At 39.7% G+C, this 9,292-nt stretch overlaps 1 long non-coding RNA gene across 1 annotated transcript; it reads right to left on the bottom strand.

The window, feature by feature from the left end:
• Window positions 1–3,255: 3,255 nt before the first annotated feature.
• Window positions 3,256–8,847, bottom strand: LOC106030536 (uncharacterized). The gene is made up of 4 exons (XR_001203808.3): window positions 8,794–8,847; window positions 8,619–8,692; window positions 8,272–8,423; window positions 3,256–4,893 (listed from the first exon to the last, which is right to left on the bottom strand). It is a non-coding gene; the product is annotated as an uncharacterized lncRNA (long non-coding RNA).
• Between the last annotated feature and the right edge of the window lie 445 nt (window positions 8,848–9,292).

Genomic DNA, 9,292 nt, shown 5'->3' with positions numbered 1-9,292 from the left:
AGTTTCATGCACTGTGTTTATTGTGTAGCGTCCCTTGCCCAGCTCCTTCTTCCCCTTGAACCTTAATGGTCTGGCTGGAAAATGACAGTTACTCTAGTTCCGCGCTGGGTGGTAACTTCTGGTGCAACTTTGAAAGCCATTAATTTTATTTTCTCATTTTGTCTATCTTTAAAATGAGATCACCACTGTTGTATTGTTCAACATTTCTGTTGCTACGAAATGGTTAACCTTAAAATTATAAATACTGCAAGCACCGTTGCATTTCTTCAAATTTTATTGAGTCATGTGTTTTTTATTTTTATTTTTAAGAGACATATTATTATGAATATCAGATAAATTAAAATGCTTGAAGAAAAAAACAAAACAAACAAACAAACAAAAACTTCCAAATATGAGTTATTGGATCAGGAAAATAAAACTAATAGAAAATACTGTAAATCTTAGCCTTCGAAGCCACCACTTAAGTCCAGGTTTTGGAGGCTTGACTGGAGGCATAATTCTTCAATGTTTGGGGATGGCAGTGTTTTATAAGATAACTTCTACAAAGCTGTAGTATTCCATAATGGAACATAGAGAAAAGATCTAGCAGTTATGTCACAAATGACAGTGAAACTTGGACCCATTGTGTGACATCTCAGGGAAGGACCTTGGGAGCCTCTGTTTTCTGATCCCAGGAACTTCCAGCTTGGGGCTGAGTTTGTAGTATTCTCAGCAAGTATTCTCAGCAAGTATTCTCAGCAGTTAGGGAACACTAATATAAGAATAAGAGCTCTTATGACATGTGCTTTATAGTCTGATTTAAAAATATGGAGCAGATTTTTTGGTGGTTTTTGTTTGTTTGTTTGGTTCCCAAATTGCTTCTTGTGTCATCACAAAGCTTCACATAGCATTTTCTATATTTTCCATCTGGCTCTGTCCAGAGTTCTTTCATTCCTTCCAAGTGGAGACATACATTTTTTGAAAACCATCTGTAAAGATAATGCTGTATACTTAATACAGCATATAACATGACACTAATTCATAATGCTTTTTGGAAGACTAAACAGTCTCTAGAAATCAGCAGCCCCTGAGCTTATAGCTGTAGAGTCCATCCAAGTGCCCAACAGTGTCAGAGACTTTTGAGGGTCCTCTTTATCCTCTGAAAGCACAGAGCTCAGGGCTTGGGCTCCCGCTGCAGGCATTGCTTAGGCATTGCCAGATGCCAGCCTTGCCAAATATCCCAGAGCATGTGGGATTTCCCATATGGCATAGCCAGGTCCCGTGCAGGACACAGCTCCTGAACCCACCCACCCAGCACTCTCCGGAGGACGTGGGGCTCAGCACGTGGGACATGCAGCTGCCCCGTGGAGCTGCTGGGAAGGACCGCTGTGGTTTGTCCATCTGCCCTGCACCGGCCCTCTGCCAGCATTGTGCCCAAAAGCGCTGTGATGGCCCTTCCCAGGACAACACAGGGCTGTTTCTGCTGAGAGTTTGGCTGCCTGTGCAGGAATATCTTCTCTAGCAAGCTGTCACATGCAATTGCCATGGGCCCCAGAGCACTGCTGCACTGGTGAGGCTTTTTCTTGGACTGATGTAGTGAAATGGCTGGTGCAGGTACATCAGCCAGGGGTTCAAACTCTTCAGCAACCCCGATTGGTGCAGCTGCATTGATGGTTATTGTCTGAGATTTACAGGTAGAAAATAGTAGGGCAAACACTTAATCTTGTTCTTTTGCCAATAGGTTTTTTTTTTAATGCATCATTTAGCTTAGTGACAAGGTACATGTTCTTGTACCTTGTACAAGATTTTTTTTTTCCCCTCTTCCTGATTTATATTTTTATTTGGGCTCTGGAAGTCGTTTCTGAGTATGTCTGAGTGATTATTTCCTATCTCATATATATTAAAAAAAAAAGTTTAACTCCAGTTGACCCATATAGTGCTATAAAGTATTTGGATTTTTAATTTATAAAAGAACTTTTGTTCCATGTTTAAAAATAATGGAATATACAGATTTGTTGTTATCTGAGTAACTGAGTACTGTCCAATTCTTCTCTAGTAAAGCAAAAGCCAAAGGCTATTTATTTTAGTGGGAGTTACACTAGTATTTCCTTTATTAAAAGGGGAAATTAGTAATAACGATTAATTAGAAAATGGAATATTAATCAACAGTGTTTAAAGAGATGACATACAAATAGCCATATAGCAATTACCAAAAAAAAAAAAAATTTAAAAAAGTGAAGGTTTCTTCATTATATTGTTTTTCATGTCTCCAGATGTAGAATACACATATTCAAGTATGGGTTGAATTTGGAGCAAAGAAACTGCAAAACATCCTTGGTGACAAGAAAACAAGGTAAGGTTTTCATTACAGAAACAAAATTTTCAAACATTCTTAGACCCAATTTGAACTTTGTTCATAATATAATGGGGAGGAGACAGACAACTTAAATGCTAATGTACGTACCGTTTTATTTGTTTTAAGTAAGCATATTCAGCTTATTTAATGGAGATTCATCGTAAATCTTAACAGTCCTATTTAGCATCCGTTGCTTGGAAAAATCTCTCTAAAAGTAGAAATCCTACAGTGTGCTGCATAAACACAGTATTATGAACTGATTACCTAAAGAACACCAGTGTAAAACCTTTAAAGACATAGTAAGCCAAGGAAAACTTGTTCAGTGTGCTTTAGGTGAAAGTGGTGACTCAGAGCCTGACTTCTAGCAGTATTCATGTACAGATCTATACACCTCCCTGTGAAAGTCCTCTACTCTTCTTCCTTAATCAAGCAAGTCTGTGTTGCACACACCAGTGTTACTGCTAGGTATGCCAGTCACAGGCTTTCAGAGAGCTTTTATGGCTTGTGCACATACAGCTTCAAATCTGTTGCATCATAAACTCTTCTGGGTGCTTAACCAGTTGCCCTATTTATGCTCACAGACTGCTCAGACTAATGTCAATGTCTGAATATATAAAACTAATCCTGTTTTCTCCGTCACCTTATTTTTCGGATACCAGGAAATTAGATTCTGTGTGTCTGACAAGTAGGAAGTCCTTGTCTGCACATTACAGCATGGCAAAGAAAGTCAAGGAGGTAAGTCATTTGTCAAGGACGCACCAGGAGACAGTGAGATAGCTGGGAAGAGCTATTTTCTGCTGCTGAGCCTCTGTGCTTTAACCCCAGGATTGTACAAATGAACGCAGGCAGAAACCTGACCTGAAAATAGCAAATTTTCAGTTAAGATCACTAATGAGGATTTTAATTAGTTGAGTAAGCCAGCGTCAATACAACCAGTAAACCGAACTCCATGACCTAGCAGCCTACATCTTCCTGAAGGAAGCTGTATTCTAGACGAGTGTGAATCAGGCCTTTTAGCTATTTTTTACCATTTATTGGCACAAGTCTTGCTTCATTATTTTTTTATTTATTTATTTTAATTCATTTAAGTAGCATTGTTCTGTTTGGGGTGTAGATCCATTCTGAATGTGCTCACCTGGATGAGGGCGGCCAGCAATTTCCATCAAGGGCCACTTGGTTCACTCCTGGGACCTTGCTAGCCCAGTGTCATCTTCTCCCCTGGTGGCTGGACTTTCCCTGCCCATCTCTCTCCAGTCTGCCAGCTTGAACTGCAGCGAACCCCCCTCTGCTGCAAGAGGAACATGCAGCACTCTGCCAGTGCTGGTGCCAGTGCTCCTCCCCGTGAACTGCTGAAAGTTTTCTGTTCCCCAGATCTGGCAACAACTAAAATAAACTTTCCAGCAAACCTCTCACCTCAGTATCTGATTTTTTATTGTTTTTGCACATTATCTGTTGTGAAAATCTTGGCAGCAGCTGCATGATTACAGCTTTAAATGTATCTAGACACATTCCGCGATGCAACAGGGTTTTTCTATGCTTTTGAAGCAGCATACTCACTGGTGGAAACAGATTGCTCAGCTGGGGTAATTCGTTAGTGCCATGGTGTGAAGTCGGGGTTACAGCAAGTCAGGGACACTTTCTAGCTGAATGTTTGTCAATATACAATGAAACGGTGAACTTTTGGACTTGCATCTAGTTTAGGATGACTGTGAGTGTTACACACAATAGTTTTGCACCAGTCAGTAGTAACCACAAGTGCAATACAATGTGAAACACTGAACAGATTTCCAGATCCCAGAGAGTTTATTAACATAGGAGATAGTAACATGGAAGATAGGGAGGAAGAAGGCTGAAGTATGGCAGGATGGAGAATTGTGTGATAGCTGGCCATGATCAGGACAGCAGCAAGGAGGAATGAGGAAGAAACAAAGGATAAACAGGTAAAGAAGTTTCACTGCAAACTGCCTAGTAAGGGAGGAGAACAGCCAGAGAGAAAAGGCAATTTAGAAAGGAGAAGACAGCACCACTTTGCTGGACTCTGCTGGGTGAGCTGCAGAATGTTCCTGTGATGATTGCACTGAGAAAGCTCTGCTAGCCTGGGAATGCACTGCATAAAATGGTCGTAGGACAGAGCTAGTGCTGGTAGCAAGATTTGTTTCATCATGGGAATTCACTGCCTTCCTCAGTAACTGTGCAGGAATAGCCCCCAAACAAATGGAGTCTGCACGGGGCTAAGAAAGGCCTGCTGGTGGAAATGATGTGTTGGTGAGGGCTATCAGAGGCCTTCGCTACTCTCCGGCAAATCTGCACTTCGTACAAGTTCCTGTAAGAAGTAAATATAGTGCAGACAGAAAAGCACATAGAGAAGTGGATCCGCTGTAGAGACTTATTTCAGTACCACTGTCTTACTTATTCCGGTACCACAGACTGTCTCTTCCATGATGATTTGGAGATGAGGTTCTCTGTCAGGAGCAGATTTGATCCTGCCATGGAGATGAACTCCTTGGGTCTGGTTGAAGTCCTTTTTACCCGTTTTCAATGACTCCATGGCACGGTCTCTATTATAAAAAAATATCAGTGATGCTTCAGTTCTTGAAGCCTGAAGAAGTTACACATAAATGCAGTTCCATTTGGCTAATGATACACTCATGACAGTTGTTTATGCAGATCTGCAAGCAGATTTTGCTTAAATAGTTATTTTACTCTAGTCTCTAAATATATCTCCTTCTGTAGTTCCTGGGCAACTTCCATCCTGTATTTTAAAGGATGGCACAGCTGAAATCTGTTTTGAAACATGTTTATTAAGAGGGTTTGCCTGTGAATAATGGTTCTAGCTTAAATTCTCACCCTGCCTTCATCTAAACTGTGTAGGAAATCACAAAGGTTATGACCCCACAAGTTGCTGTCTCTCTTTCTCACAACAGCTCTCGAGTCTGAGAATACAGAGCAAAATTGTCAGACTAGGTCTGATGATAAAGAAAAAAAAATTAGATTTAAATCAGAGCAAAATGACTACTAACTAAAGCTTAATTAACATAGCCAATAAAGGACTACAAGTACAGACACTAAGTCAATAATTTTTAAAAACCTTTCAGAAGGTTTCTAGGTGCTATTGGAAATGAAAAGCTAAATGCACAAGAGATGCTACAAGCAACAAAAGATAAAAAAGTAAAAGAAGCAAATTACTTCTTCATCTCCAAGTTAGACAGGTTATTAAGTGGCAATAGAGCAGTGTCAATTTGTATGAACTTCTGCCATTTATAGCAGAAGAGAACGTGGTTCTATTTTTATCCAGCATCGGTGGTGTTCTGGTAATTAAAAAATATCGCAGATCCAAATAATTTTCTAACTCAGTAACTTTGTTTCCATCCTTTTACCAGAGTTCAGAGTGAATGACAGAAAATAATAATAATAAAAAAAATCTTTGCTGCTCACCATTTAAAACTTTAAGTAAATTCTGTGAAAATTACTAGATTTATTTTTCATGTTTGAAACTTTCTGCAGTGGCAGGATATTTCTGCAGAAGGAGTGGCAGCTTCTAATGGCACATGTAAACGTGCTTTGCAGGGGCAAGAAGCTTGCATACATGTCCAGGATTTATGCACCTTGCTAAACACAACCCACAAACTTTTGGGGTCTATTTAGTCTTTTTTAGAACCATCCAGAGCCTTTTCTAGAGCCTTCTTTCACCTCCCACCTCATCCTTCCTTTCTTGGGGAAGCTCAAATCTATTGGTTTTGAGTTTTCCTTGCATTGTGGCATTTTCCTCCTGAATCACCAGCTCAGGTCTCAGGCCACTCTCTTCATTATTTGGGAAGCTGCAAGGAAGTTAAATCACTGCGAGGAGACCTATAACATCCACCAGACATCTCTTCAGCGCAGAGGACTACAGTTACTGCTGCAAGTGCTGAGGCGGAGCTGCCTCCTGAAAATATGCTTGGGTCAAATTTTCAGCTCTAAAAATGTTGGTTTGATTTTTGGCCCATTTCTCATATGCTCAAAGGTACTGGTTTGATTTCAGACTGTGTTCTAATTCTTACCACACTCACCCAGCTATCACTGAGTAGATTCTTTTTGTAAAAGGTAGAGACATTATATGAAAGCAATATGGATTTGAAGAAGAAACGTGCTTCTTCTTTTAAGAGTGTATCCTCTTTATTCTTCAAACGGAACTGTCTGAGCTTCCTTGATTGTAAAGCTATAATGACAACTAAAAGGGAGTTAGTAGGTACCAGTTATAATGAACAACCTGCATGGGCACCAAACCTGCAATTATAATTTGCAGGTTAAGTGATCACACCACAGAAAATCTAGGAACATAATGAATAATTTGTTCAAACTTAATTAGGGCAAGTCATTACAACAATTGTGAGGGGGAGGAGGGGAAGAAGAAGGCAATGAAAATAAATTGCTGTCCTTAAAGTTGTATAGAGTATATTAACTCTCAAATGAATCTAATTGTGGCAGTGAAAAGGTCAAAAAAAAAAATAAAGAGAGAAAAATTAGGAAAAAATAACAAAGAAAAGAAATTGAAAAGAAGAAATAAACTGTTGGTATATGAAGGGAAAAAGGGGAAAAAAACTGCTTCCTTAAATCTTTGTATGTTTTCTGCTAGTATAGCTGCTGCAGAAAGGCTGGTATTGTTCCTGCACATGCAGTGCTGATTTCTTCCCTGGTTCCACATCAGCTCCTTTACTATTGGCTTTCTATGCATTTCCATTGCAGCATTTGGAAGGACTTTAACGAAGGAGGTGAAGGGCAGTGATGAGAAGATAGGGCCAGAAGTGGCCATTAGCCAGAGCTGGGAACTGCAGGGTGATCACAGCTGCAGCCTGACTTTCCTCTCTCTGACTTTCGTAATTAATGTGATAATTAAAATCTGTTTATTTCTAGCTTTAAACCATTCCATGTTTTTAGTTACATCCTAACTTGACTCTTTTGATTCTGTAGTATTTTCTGCTTTTACTCTCCTTTCATTACTGACCATTAGAAGGAAAGATAATAAAAGAGAAAGGCTTAGGAAAAATACCTATTTTGGTTATTAAAACAAACAAACAAACAAAGTTAATTACAACTCTCCACTGACTGTAATAGTTTTTAACCACTGTGAATTGGTCAGACCAATTCTTGCTATATTGATATATAAGAACCAGTTAACACTGCTCACCCCTAAGCTAAAATAGTGTTACTGTGAGAGTATGTTTGTCTGAACAAGGCTGGAATAGTTCCAGTAAAGCTGGCATGAGTTTTAACAATATCTGTGTTGTGTTTCTTTGCAGGTTGCATCCAACAGTATGGCAGCGTATTTCTTACAATGACTCACTAAACCAGATACTTCATGTAGTCAGCTTCTGAAATGCCTTAAATAAAGCCAAAATAAATTGTTTTCTAGATCCTCTTCTTTGTTCCACATTCCCACAGCTTAAACCTGTTTTGGCAGCTATTTATTCCATGACTAGTCCCACAGGCAGCAGCTAGATTACTTGCGAAGCCATTTGTAAAAGTAAATGTTTTCTGCATTCAAAGTCAAAATGTTTACTTATGTTGCCTTGATAAACTGTAGGAGCACAAGTCTATCTAACAGAGGAGAGGGGGTAAATCTCAGCCACATTTCTCCTTATGATTCCCTGAACCCGTCCTGGGGCAGTTTGGTGTTAACTGTTTTCTAGCATTCTGTCTTTTAGGGGAATAAACCTATGCCTTATTTGTTCAAGGTACTCAGTTGACTTTCTTGGCATAGAATCTTGTTGTGGAAGAAAATAATTGCTGCTTGTTGAACAGAATTAATATCTTAATTCTTATAACTCCAGAGAGATTTCATCTTTCTACTTTTAATTTTCTCTGCTGCTCCTGAGCTGCCAGAAAGAGGAGGTTTACAGCAATATCTAAGGCTGGTCAGACCCTGGGCTCTGAAAGTTTGTTGTCCAGATTCTTACCTGGAACAAGAATGAACTCTCAATTTCTTGCTCTATTCATTCTCACCTTCAGCCATGAGGCAAATTATAGGATATTTTCCACGTATATTTTGGGTCAACTGGAATTGCTGCAGCATCAGTAACTTCTTCCTCTGATCAGCGTAAGTCCATGCCTGAACGTGGGTCCCACAGAAGAAGGAAGAGACAAAGCTTGTGCAATGAAAAGGTGTAAGATGACTCTGTCGTAACTAGCACAAGTGCTGTTAGCCAAGCCTAGCGAGCAACCTGACAGGGCTCAGAAACCACACAGCTGACAAACAAGGGCATGAATGGAAAGTGGGAAGACTGTCAAGTCTGCTACTACTTACTCATTTCTGGTGAAGAATAGCTGAGACATATGGAGTGAGGTCAATAGGCCAGCATGTATCTCTGCCATCCAGATCTGTAACAAAACTACAACTAATACAGCTGCTCTGTCTGAGAGGAAAATAAGCACAGTGAAGAAAGGAATATGAATCACCCACACCCTTCTGTACTTGCTACCTTTTGCTAGCAACTGCTTGCAGGGATCTTGCCCCTTCTGTGTATACCCTTGTAACCATTAGTGGCAGGAGCTAATTCAGAGCACCTTAATGAATCGACAGAACTACTGGCAGCAGGTGGGTGTCATAAACTTGTCTGCAGCTGAGACGAAAGGCAAGGATAGCTTGATATTCCACTAAGTGGGCAGAGCTAGGAAATTACTCTAGAAGGTAGTTAAAGCAGAATTTAACCCAACTATGATATGGAAAAACAGCATATGTATACATTCATATATATAAAACAAAAGCTAGAGCTGACCATGTAGTGATATCACTTTGGCAGAAGGTCTGCAGACAACTGATTTGAACTAAGTGCTGTATTTTCTGAAGAGTGGCTTTATAAATAGGTCTTCACTACCAAACAGCAGACAGACTAGGATATTTCACAGGTTTTATGTGAAAAAAAAAAAAAAATGAAAAAGGGGAAGTCTGAGGTCAGAGAATGTCCCCAATATTCAAAC

This window comes from Anser cygnoides, chromosome 2 (genome assembly GCF_040182565.1).
Source record: "Anser cygnoides isolate HZ-2024a breed goose chromosome 2, Taihu_goose_T2T_genome, whole genome shotgun sequence".
Lineage (NCBI taxonomy): Eukaryota > Metazoa > Chordata > Aves > Anseriformes > Anatidae > Anser > Anser cygnoides.
The sequence above is the reverse complement of the archived record's forward strand: the minus strand, read 5'-3'. Positions and strand labels throughout refer to the sequence as shown.